This window comes from Ciconia boyciana, chromosome 3 (assembly GCF_034638445.1).
Source record: "Ciconia boyciana chromosome 3, ASM3463844v1, whole genome shotgun sequence".
Classification (NCBI taxonomy): domain Eukaryota; kingdom Metazoa; phylum Chordata; class Aves; order Ciconiiformes; family Ciconiidae; genus Ciconia; species Ciconia boyciana.
In genome coordinates, this window is record NC_132936.1 from 128,672,262 (window position 1) to 128,684,829 (window position 12,568).

The window sequence follows — 12,568 nt, forward strand, 5'->3', positions numbered from 1 at the left end:
GCGCAAGTCCTCTCCTCATCCGAGCGCTGCACCGCTTGACCCAGTCACGGCAGCCCTTGTGAAAAGCGTGGGCAAAACGCGCGCTGCTGCTCTGCGAGCAGGTGGCACACGCGGAGCTGCCCCGGAGAATGCGCTAACCCGGAGGCATCCGTGCAGCACAGGCCGTTTTGTGAGATGCCACCCCGTGGCCTGCGGCGCTTTGTCAGAGAGGGTAGGAGTCAACTCGCCAAGCGGCAAACGTGGTCCTGATGGGCGTGCTCCTCTGGCCTGCCCGGCCGAGCAGCAGCAGGCTTGCAGCTGTGGGGCCGGCTGGTGGTGGTGGAGGCGAGGGCTTCCCCCTCTCTGGCAGCGGCCCGTGCCCCCAGCGGTCCCTGTGGCGTGGCCCGGCATGGCGGGCCCCAGGCTGGCCCCGTCGCTCCAGCAGCTCTGTCCCAGCCTCCCCTTTGCGCCCTTCTTGTGGAAGCAGGGCTGGTCTGCCTTTCCCGTTCGTAGGGTGTCGTGGCTGAGAAGAGCTCCTGGGTGGGAGCTGGGTGAGGAGGAGGAGGTTGGTGGAGGGGCTGGTGGCCGAGAGAGGAGCTGCTTGGCTCAGCGGTGGGGAGGGGGGTTACTCCAAAACCCGCACCTGGTGCCCGAGGAGGTGGAGGAAGCGGGACAGGAGTCTCGGCACAGAAGTGTTAGTAACTGCCTTTTTTCAGCCAGATGTTGTGGCCTCAAGTTTTCAGGCAAAACGAAAAGCAGAATGATGTAGCGTAGCATTCCCGGGATCTCTAATGCTTGGAAAGTCCATTGGTCGTGAGGATCGTTCTTCAGTCAGAGGAGAGCAGGCCTCGTTCTCCTCTCTTGACAGAAAGTTTTATACTTACTCTGCTAACTTCAAGGGAGTTGCTCGTGAATTGATGCTATTAGTTGTGACTGCGGAATCAGGCCCGAGAGCTTGGATTTATCCTTGTAACTTTTTGTTGACTTTCGTAGTTTTTATGAGCCTAGGTATGTAAAGCCCATGCTTAACTCTTTTAAAGAAAACTGAAAAGTTTGCAGGATGGCTAAAGCCATATTTCTGTCTGGTTTGGTTTTTTTCTCGCATATCATTTATTGAAAGTTTGCAGAAAGATTTAAATGTGTTCTCTAAGAAAAGTGACTAAAATTGTCTTGTAATTCCAAGACTGGTCGCGTATACCCATTCGTTATGTGCTTAGAAGTAGTTGGGGAATATTTTTTTGTCTGCTATTCAGTCTAAGTTAGTTTGATTTGCAATTATTTGAAAGTGGTCATCTGTCTACTGCAATGCTTTGAAAAGAAGCAGGCGTGGGGGTTTTGTGGTTTTGTTTTTCTGCCTTGAGATCAGCAGAGAGAAATTACACATGAAGGAAAAGAAATTGTGGAGCTGCAGTCACATTCTCTCGGTAGGTTCATTCTGGTTTTTTGGAAATGCTGTTCTAAACGATTAGCTCAGTTGAAAATTACTGAGCGTTAATGGTATGCTGTTCTCTTTGAAGCTGGTAGGGATTCTACCATCAGTGTGAATATGGGAGAGGAGTATGAAGATCTGGCCATGATAGAGCGAAAGTAGCAAAAGGAAGTTATTGGAGTCCTACCAGTCCTCTGGCAGGAAGAACAGTATTTTGGGATATGTAACGATGATATATGACTTGGAATTAATGAACCCATTTGTGTTGAGTGTTGTGTGAAAGGACTGTTAGTGATGCTGCACCACGGAGGATTCTGGTCTGTGAAGATGGTGTATAACAAGGGGGTAGGATGAGACAAAGGAAGTGCATTTTTCCTCCCGATCTTGGAACAGGATTTCCAAGATAGCCTTGTAAACGAAAGTTCTTGGAAGATGTCTTACCTGTGACCTGTCTCTGAGGAGTAAAAGCCCTGCTTTGCACACAAGCAGGTGTTGTCCTCCTGAGTTCTGAAAAGTCTGGAAGCACTGAATCATTTTGTATGGTATTTAAAAATGAAGGGACAAATCCTTAGCTGCAAATTACTGTTGCTCCATTACAACCAGTGGAGCACTGCAAACTGACTCTGGTGAGGGATGCTAACAGTCGTCTCCCCCAGTCTCATGTATACAGGCTTAGAGGCAGAAACAACTTTATTCTGAGGGGCTTTCCTCAGAAAAAAGCTATTCTTGCTCCTCACTCCACCAGCTCCAGAATGTGAATGTCATCTGGCCAAATGCCCAGGACCAAACACAGTGCTCTAAACATGGTCTCAGAAGTGGCTTGTAAAGGAAAAGAAAAAACAAAAACTTTTTGGACTTTTGAGTGGTTCTCTTACTTTTTTTGCATCCAAAATGATGTCTTTGGCTTCTGCTTTATATTTGCTGAATACAAATCCGTGCTTTCCAGTAATTAACTCCAGGGCTCTTTGACCCTGACTTTCTTGAAACATACTTCCAACATGAAAATAACCCAGAGTCTTACTGGCTTTCCTTTCACGCATGATGTGTATTACATATGCTGGCATTCCGTTTCTTAACTTGTCTACAGATCCGTAGCCTCGTCTTCCTCTTAATCCTTTGCTTAATAGTTTCTCTTAATGGATCATGCTTTTTGACCATATGCCAAAATATGTATTTAAATACATTTGAGAATGAATGTGTGGAAAGTAATGGAAATACTTGCTTGACTAACTTGCCTGTGTTCCTCGCTGAGCTAACTGGTTCAGATGACGACTCAGAGCGGTGGGGTACGTGAGGATGGCAGAAGGCAGGTCTGAACAAGCGATCAGAGCAGCACATTGAGTCTGTACAGGGAGAAATGTTATTTACCATGGCAGAGTACTCTCTTTTATCTTCCTGCCCTGCAGGTGCCTCCTCAGGTGCTTAAGGCAAAAGCCAAATGCTCTGGCATGGGGCGGTTTCTCCTGTGCGGAGCAATGGACAGAATTGCCAGCTGTTTTCCAGCTCAGCCGGTGCCCCTGGGCCAATGTGGCAAGACGCTGCCTTTTCTTCAAGCTTCATGCTGATTCTGTAAGTGAGCCTTGTGATAACTTTAACTTGGGAATTAAATAAGGCCCAGACTGAGGTCTGGGTATGCCTGCTGCCCAGATCGGCTTGTGTGGGGAAACTGCTCACCACTTTTTAAAAAGAAGTTAAGTTTTTAAACTGAATTTCTCTCTTTTTTTTTTTTTTTTTTAAAAATACAACCACAAAACAAAACCATAACCTTCACAAAAATAAAGATGCATCCTTTAGCTAGCTGGGGCCTTGGCAGGCTTTATGATGCATAACTTGCTGAGACTGTAATTTCTTAGAAAAACAGTTAGATATTGGCAACTATGAGATGCCAACACTCAGTGAATTGTCAGTAGTAAGCTATTTTAGCTGTAGCCGTGGATTTAAAAAATAATAATTTCTTCAGTGTTCATGGCGTTCATGCAAGATGAAAAATCATAATTTGAACACTTAGAATAGCTTGGGAGAAGGAAGCCAGGGTTCTTGCAGTGTGTTTGCTAAGGGCCACACGTGGTTGGTTTGCCTGTCGAGGAACCGTCAGGGTGCTCTAGATTATTTAAATTGTGTCTGCCCATGTGCCACAGTATAACCCCAACTTTGTACGTAGGCTTTACTAGCATCTGTCTAGAGACAGCTGTTTAAAATGGTGGTTGTTTTGGAAGTTGACAAGAGTTCTGTTTTGGGAGGTGTGAGTAGAAGATGTTAGTTTTCAGTCCTCTTTTACTCCTAGTAGGTAGAACTTACTGACTTAAATAGTAGCTGCAGTAAAACTCATATCCTGAAGTGTTTCTCTGAATGTGTGTTAGACCTGGGAGTTGCTGCTGATGTCTCCGTAAACTGCTTTTAAATAATTGAAATTTTAGAAAGTTATCTTTGAGCCATGAGTAAACTTTTCCACTAGTTAAGTATGTCGGACTTGTAAAGCTGTTTAGTTAAGTCAATGACAAACGTGGGTCAAGAGTCTGCTAGCCCCTCTCCCGTGTCCCAGAAAGGTGCCATCCCTGCCTGCCCTGCTGCGTGAGAGATGAACTGTGGCTCTACTTTAAAATGGGGTAGGATCCAGGAACTTTTAATAGGATAAAAACAATGAACAAAAGTTATTGCGCAAGCAGCAATGTTTGAGTCTTACCAACTTGTCATGAGGAGTTACGCAGAAAGCCTCGGTTCTAACTTGTATCAGTGGTCTTCATGTTATATAGTATATACTTCTTTGCAGACTGTGTTGCTTGGAGTTTTTGGCTTATTTGATCAGAGAAAAAATGAAGATTCACCATCAAGTGAGCAGCTAGCTTTCCTTTGGTTAATTCAAATGTTCTATTTAGTGGTTCCGTAAAAATTCTTAATTCATGTTTGTTGCACTGATAAATGCACAGCTCATCCATTTTGGCAGGAATTCCCTGCAAAGATATTCTCAGCATTTGTTTTGCAGTATGTCCCTTAAATAATTTAACTTTATTGCAAACTTTTTTCTGGAAGGTATGATCTGCCAAGATAAATATTTGGTTTGTTATAGTGCGGATTCATTTTTTGATGTCTATATGAAAAAACGTTATTTCATCCCATGGTATTTCATGAAAGATGGGGCATATGTTAGCTATCACTTATAGTGTATTTCCCATATGGTTAACAGCAGCTCTGGAAGCCAGAGAAGTGTTCTAGCTCTATCTTGCGTGTCTTGTTCCTTGCTAAAGATAGTAGGCTAGCATGCGCACACCCTTTTGGCAGACATACCGGGCATCTCCCTTTGCTGCTGGGAGTCTTCTATTTGTCATACCATAGTCTAGACTTGGGAACCATTGCATTTACTACTGCACAGTGAGCTGGAGGCATTTTTTTTTGTTCTTTTTTTAGTATCACAGCCTGAGAGCTATATCTAAATTCAACCTTTTATTTAAGGTTTATTTCAGGCCAAGGAATACATAATATTGTGTCAACTTCACTGATGCTCTGTGTGTTGCTTTTGTAATGTTCTGTGTTTTGCGTAGCATTTAAAGTCGTTTTACATGTTTTAAGAACAGACGGTAGGTGATAGTTGTTGTCTTTCAATAGTTTCTAATAATGTTCTAATAATGGCTAGAACAGTATTAGTTCTAATTTTGACCCTCTAATAATAATGTTCCTGGCAGGCTTTTGGTCACACCACTGGAGTACGGAATGTAAAACTAAGTAAAAGTCTTGGGCCTTGGGATAAGCTAAGGAGAATGTTGAACTGAGGATTGCTGGATGGAGACACTAACTTGCAAGCAGTGAATTGAAGAAAGTAGTCTTAATGCCAACACATTGTTTCATACAACCTTTTCCTTCACAAACAAAGGCATGTGTTTATCAGTGTAGTTAAAACTCCTGCTGGAAGACAATGCGTCAGTCGTGATGGGAAGGCTCCTTGGGGTTTTATTTTGTTGGGCCTTCCAGTTCCCATGCGCTGGTGGATGTCGCATTCCCTGCGCAGTTCTGTCCGTGGGGACGTTTCCTTTCCAGGCAGGGACGGGCTTGTAACACTGGTTACAAGTGCTTCCTCTGTGTCGAGGCAGAGCGTGCCCTTTGGGCCCAATGGAATGGGAAGATAGCCTTTATTTTGCTAGCAGAAGTCTTCATTTGGAACATTTTACTGGAATCTGGTACATTAAAATGACAACGAATTTAAGAAAGGTAGATCATAGGTTCAGCTCATGCTCAGTAAGCTTTCCATTCAGCAAGGTGTTCATACTTTATATATGTATAATTTTAGCTATGAGTGGTCCATCAGTTTTTCTCTGTTTGTGCTTTTCCTGATTGACGCACTGTTAAATGAGCGCTAATGCAGCATAGGCCAACGGATCGCCTTTACCTCTTGAAACTGTGGTAAAGGTCCTGACAAAAAATAAAACACCAAGTCTAGCAACTTACAGATTGTATACACTATTCCTGACATCTGTTAAGCCCTATCTAGTCTGAATGTGCAATCTCCAAAGAGAGATAGCTCATGTAAAGTTTTGGCAAAGTTCGTTATGTATAATGCCTGTAGGGTGACTCTGTCAGCATTTTATGGAATCCCTTGCTTTTACTCATCCACTGTCCGGTGGCTAGCATAGAAAGCTGGTTGTCAGTTGAAAGCTTTTTGTCTCAAGCTTGCCAGCTTTTAATTGAAGGCAATACAGTTATTTGCTTGGCCTATTAAACCAATTTCTAGGCTAGCGCTTTTTCCCTGCCTTTCAAACAGTGACTAACCCCAGCAAGGCCTTAGACCTTCCTCTTTCCGATCCAGTTCAGCAAAGTACCTGTACTGGAGTCAGTGCCACTCTAGTGTGTTGAGTCCTTGGGTCTGTGTTGTGAATGTGTAGGCTAATTCCGAATTGCACAGATGATGATCATCATTTAAATGCTGGACCTCCCAAGGCTCCACATAAATGGGTAGTTGGGTTGTTGGAAAGTGGCTAAGTTATCACTTCCAGGGGCAGTCTCTTAAGTTCCAGCCTTGGTGGTCACGAAATGGCACATTAAACTGTTACTGTTTCAGGCCTGAATATGATACGGTGGTGTCAGTGTAATTTGTATGTAGGTGTGAAATGTGGGAGTTCGAGGATAGGTATATTTCTGTGTGAATTTACACATTTGAGGAGACTGGAGAGAGATGCTTTTCTGTGGCAAGCTGCTAAGAATCACGGCAGCTGTTTGAAGGTGCTCGTGGACTTGGAATGCATTTCCGATCAAGAGATTAACTAGCAGAAGTTGTCAAAAGCTCGCTGAACATGCAGGCTGAATTCTGCAGTGCTGGTAGCACGGGGCAGTTGGTGTTTGGTGCTGTACAAAGAAGGAGATGGTGGAAGGAGAAACAGAATTACAGAGTGAAAAGTGATTTAGATGTTTTTAAAGCTGGATTACAGCCTGGGTCTCTTTCCACTATGCATTGCCGAACAACGGATTCCCTGGACAAGAGAGGGACCACGGCAGTTGTATTCTGCAGAATATAGTTTTTATCTGAAGGGGAGAAGGGGAAAAAATTGGTTCTAGCCCTTCAAGCTAAGAATAAATGGAAACATGAGCTGAATGCAGTCAGACTGGCAGCTGGCAGCAGCTGCTTCTGTTACATTTTGGGCTGTAGGGGCAAGCGAAAGAGCTTTGCTCCTGCTTGAGCCCTGTAGTGGCATTAGGAACCCCAGCTGGTTGTAACAGCCCCTCTGGGCTGGTGAAGGAGGGGATGGGAAGAGTGGGCAGCAGTCCCTCTAGGCTTACGCTTTCCTGGTTGTCAAGGGGTACTCGGCACCAAATGCTAGCTAATTACTTGGGGGGTGGCAGGTGTTGGCCCCAGCAGGGTCTTTCTGGGCAGCTCCGGCTGTCCTGTGTGCGGGCCTTGGGGGAAATAATGGAGCGTGCTTGATTTCTGCCTTTAGGAGGAAGCCGATACCAGCTCTGTGCTGGGCGTTGTTCATGTTCACCTTCTCCAGTCGGGGCTGGGGTAGGACTTTGCAGGTAGGAGGAGACGCAGGACAGTGATCCTGCCCACGTGAGATCATGGTCCACGAACTGTGAAAGAAAGATGTTTACTTCCTGCGTGATTTGCCTTTTGGTGCTATGGTTTTGGAAGGAAGGCAGAATGGGAAAGAAATAATGAGTTTCAGGGGTGGGCTGAGTTCCCCTAGCTCAGTCACAGCAGGTCAAGTTACTCACTTGAGAGATTTGTGACTCCCCAGAGACGTGGGTTTGTGTTTGTGCAGGGAATACATCATAGCTGAGGTACAGAAGAACAGAGAGAAATGAACTTGTTGGTGTTTATTTTAAGAGTGGTTGATAGACTTTGAAGGTTTTTTTCATGTTGCTGAATTTGTACAAAGAAGCTGTATAAAAATAACTGGCACCAGATGTAGAAGCAATAAAATAATGCCGTGTTAAGTCTTGAAACTGTGGCATGTAACCACAAGAACTATTTTCACCCATTGGCGGCTTTCTCTTTATTATCTGCAGAAAGAGAATGATGGAATTTGTTTGCTGCTAAACAACTTAATTTTTTGTTTGTAAAAGGACCAAGTAAACCTGTATTCTAGTATGCTTAGCCCCAGCTCCCTATACACAGTGATTGCCAATGTTTGTTGCTAGCAGTCATGGGAATCTTCTGGTACCAGTGTGTCAGCAAGAATTAAACCTAGAAAATACCTTGTCATCTGACTGCTTCCTCACTTTCTGGGTCTGATTGCATTTCATTCAGTTCAGAAAGAAAAAAAGTGACACTAACAAACTCTTTATCTGACCTATGTGCACAACATAACCCCCCCGATACAGTAAGCATGTGGAGTCACCAGTGTGTTTTACTTCAGAATGGTCTGCTGTTGTCAGCACTTTGACCCAGTTTCACCATTTCAACAAATGGGGCTTATTTTCTTTTAAAACACTTGTTTCGAAACATTTTGTCCCAGGAGAGAGAAAACAAATTGTTTACACAAGCAAACTAATAGTGGAGAAATTACACCCACACTTCCTTCTTCAGGAGTTCCCCTGCTAGTAGTTTCTGTGAACTCATAAATCCAGCGAGGAAAGAGAAACTTTTAGTAATAATCAAATGGGTCTTGATGTGACTGCTGATGCTGCTGAGGAAGCGAAGTTTGGCGACGATGATATTCCCTCTACCACTGGGGGATCAAAAATAGGTTGGACAGAGAAGGGACAACTGCTCATGCCAAAATCTAGGGAGGGGGAGGACCTTCTGTCTTCCTTGTCTGGATGAAGATGGCCTGGGAGAGGCTTTCAGCCTTTCTCTTTGCTGTAAGAGCCAGTTGGTGGCTGTAGCATCCCTCTTTGTATATGGGGTTTGTATGTCCTGCTGTTTTGAGGGACTTGAGGAAAGAAGCAGGTAGGTGAGTTATTGGGGTGATGATTTTGGACCACCTTCTCAAATACAAATGTGATGTTGGAAGAAGGAGGAGGGATGAGAAGGCTGCTCAAACCTGTGTAAAATGCCAGATCTTGGAGATGTCGTATAATATGAAATACATCTGTCTTTCCAGGATCCTTATGCAGATGGCTAGGGAGAAAGGGGTGGAAAAGGAGAAGAGCTTTAATAGGCAGTAGAAAATAGTGAAAACTGCAAAATGTGAAGAGAGTTGGGTTGGTGGATGGAAAACTTACAGGTACGGGGAAGAAAGGTGGCAAAGTCATAGGGTTTCATCCCCCGGGGTTCAGCTGCAAGAGTGAGGGCAAGTTGGGTGTAGGGGCTGTGGTAGGAGAGACTGGGGCTGGTCAGGATAAGCAGAGAGAGGAGAGCTAGTGATGGACAACCTGATAGGAAAAGGGAAGAGGGCCAGGAAAGCAGCAGTGACCTTTGCATTGTTGATGAATCGCAAGGCAGCAGTGACAGAAGAAGGAGCATTAAGATGATGGAGGTACCAGAGATGGTTATCAGAGGGAAAAGTTATAGGGAGAGGTCAGAGGGAACAATTGTCCTCTGAAGGAAGATCAAGAAGAGCAGCATGAGGACAGGAAGGATGACCTGTGTTTACGTGACTTGGAAGTTACACGGATTGAGGCCCAAGCCAGGAAGCCTGGTTGAGGCTAACATTGTCAGTCCCGTGGTGTATATATAAAAAAAGGAAGAGGAGTGGAATTAACTTGGGACAGATATTTCAACAGCCTTCAGCTTTTAATTTCCTGGGTTTCACTGGCGTGTGTCATAACCGTTTTGTTTTCACTATTTGTTTCCCGTAAAGAAATAGGATGGAAGAAGAAACAATAAACAGTGTTTATCAGAATAGTATGTCATGTTTGGCTTCTGTCATTTATTTGGTGAACGTATATTTAGAAACTAAATTGTAGATTCTAAATATTTGAGTATCCAAAACTCCCTTGTCCCTCAAAGAAAGCATCTCCCAAATGAATCCACCCAGCCCCCCAAATAAAAAGCAGTTCAGTTATATGAAAAAAACATAATTAAAATAATATTTCAGAGCATAGTTGGTCAAAGTTGTGGGTGAATTTTCTCATTAAAAAAATCACTCTTTATAACCAGTCTTATAGTCTTGATCCTTATGGGAAATGTACAGGTGCCTCAAATGACTTTGAGGATTTAAACTTCCTTCCTAATTTTCCCAAATAGGTCAGGTAGGGGCAATACCTTGTGTTATGCTATCTGCAGACTTTGTTCTGAAGAACTGTTGGATTGCCTTATTTATGCCTACCCCCCCGCCCCCAACTGGATCTTCAAACAGGCAAGAAATAAAGACTGTTCAAATTAAGTTTGTTTTTTTCTCCCTGGGATCTTGTGTGTGGTTTTGGGTTTGTGTTTTTTTAACTCCTAGTAACATTATGAAATAAGTCGAGGCATTTCACCTCCTGTGATGTGTATATGGCATAGCTGAAGGGACAATGAGAAGGCTGTGCTTCGGTGATTATCCTGCTTGCTGCGTTGGCACGCTTGTGCGACAGCGAACTGACTCACAGATACGGCTCAGTCTGTTTTTTCCGCTCTGTATAGTTAGTGTGGCTCAGGAACAAGTTGCACATTCTGAGCTCGAGGGTAGCTTTCCCTCTACGTAATACAGGTTAGCAGCACTGTGGTGTGGTAGCGCAGAAGGTCTGACGGATCTAGTGGGGCAAACCCAGTTCACCAGTCTCTCTCTGAAGCCAAGACAAACAGGGATGCAAGCTTTCTACATTGAGTAGCTTATCTATTCATGGCTAGTGGATCCTAACTAGGTTAGGTCAGTGAAGACCTCTGGTATAGGCATAAGTGTTTTGCTGTCCGGTATATTTACATGGGAGGTCTTTGTATGGAGAGCAATGAGTTCGATTTAACTAAGTGAAAGATTTTCTTGCAGTCTTTTCTGTGCACAAAACAAAATAAATAGATCAAGGCATAAGCACTGTTCTTCTAAAGTTTTTCTAATGAAAATATTTTCTTTTGTTCATTGAGGAAAAAATATCTTTTACTTCTCAACTTCATGGTTTGCTGTGTTTGTGCACTGGTTCTACAAGAAGAGTTGGTAACCGTTTTGGAAGTGTGCTACAAAAAGTGGTGCTTAAAGCAGCCGGTTCTGTAAAAATAAGTAGTGGGTGAGTGCTGAGTGGGTAAAGAAGCAAACTGTCTGTAATGTCTGTGTGTCTATGATGTGCAGGTGTTTAAAATGAACAGCACAACCACAAAAACTTGCATGTGATTTTCCTCACATAGGCTGTTTGATTACATTAACCTCTTGGTCAGAAAGCAATAGTGGAAATGTAGCTAATGACATGGAAATATTCTTGAACAAAAAGCAAATCCACAAGTGCATAGCTTGAGTCCACTCAAGTTAGTCACTTGGTGCTGACCTGGTGTAATTCAGTATGTAGGAAGCTTTAAAGAGGTGTGTTGAGAATTGATCCTTTCAAGATCCAGGAATTTCAGGGGATTTACACTAGCTGACCCAGAACACTTAGCCTACTTATTTTAGGAGGGAAGAATGAAGTTCAATCGCTCAAATTTTTTTTCCATTTATTTAACGTTAGAGAAATGTTCATGTATCACTCGCTAGGTGAGCTGCCAATTTTTTGTATGCATTTTCCAGGGGTAGATAAATAATAGTTGTCCCTGTGGAAAACAGACATCCAAACGTTTCTCTCTCCTGCTGATACATAGCTCCAATAGTACATTAAATTGTTTGCTCAGAGTTCAGAGCTTTCTGCACCTGGAGATGTTTTCTCACTCAGCCTGTGTGTTTGTATACTCAGGTGTGTGTCACTTGCTAATAAATACAAAGCTAAAAGTCTTATTTATTAATTATTTAAGCTGATATGCTTTTTGATTTTGTGCTTTCTATTGGGTTATGCAAATGTAATTCTGTGTGATGAAAAGTAAAAATGTGTTTTGGAGGGGTGGGGGGTTCCCACCCCTGTGAGAAACCGAGAAAGAAAAATAATGCTTTTCCTCTGATAACTTGTTCTTTCAAAACAAGCAAGCAAAGAAGAAAAAAGTGAAGCAACCTGCAACACGAAGTCTTATACTTGATTTTATTATTTGTTGTGTATTAAATAGAAATTCAAGAAAATACTCCAGTGGTGAAAGGGAATACACACACCTTTGTGAAGTCTTGGCAAAATGCAGAGGTCGGAAGGGGCCTCCAGAGGTCAGCTAGTCCAGCCCTCCTCCCAGTCAGATCGGGGTGCTCAGGACCTTGGTCCCCTGAGTTTTCAGTGTCTCCAGAGATGGAGACACCCCAGCCTCTCTGGGTCCCTGTTCCAGCGTTTGAACGCCCTTGTGGTGAAAACCTTTTTTTTCTTTTGTTGAGTTGAAAGCTCCTATGTTCCACATTGCCCTTTGTCTCTTGCCCTTCTAGTAACGTGCTTTTGAGAAGTTTGGCACTCTTCTCTACACCCTCCCATTAGGTAGCTGTAGACAGCAATAAGGTCTCTCCTAGCACAGCGTTACAGAACAAAGAAAATGGCATTGAAATGAGCCAAATGGGTGTAGCACTGCTTTGCAGTTTGGGGGTGGTGTGTGTGTGTTAGTGTGTCTCAGTGGAAGTGGGTCTCCTTCACTTTTGATATTCATCCTTCTTTTATGTGCTCTCTTCCTGCTGCTTTGTGATATGTTCCACTTTTTCCTCTATATATGCACTGATGGCCATAAAGGGTTATCGTATGTGACCCCCGTCGCTACAGTAT

The 12,568-nt window shown here is 43.5% G+C and overlaps 1 protein-coding gene across 15 annotated transcripts in view; it reads left to right on the top strand.

Moving 5' to 3' along the window:
• Nucleotides 1–12,568, top strand: part of RIN2 (Ras and Rab interactor 2) — a 123,147-nt gene that overhangs the window by 43,003 nt on the left and 67,576 nt on the right. The window contains exon 1 of one of the 15 annotated variants that reach the window (XM_072857664.1): nucleotides 2,856–2,977. The exons of the other annotated variants lie outside the window; for them this stretch is intronic. The gene's annotated coding sequence lies outside the window, so the exon portion shown is untranslated. Of the gene's footprint in view, nucleotides 1–2,855; nucleotides 2,978–12,568 lie in introns of those variants that run through there. 15 annotated transcript variants of the gene reach the window in all.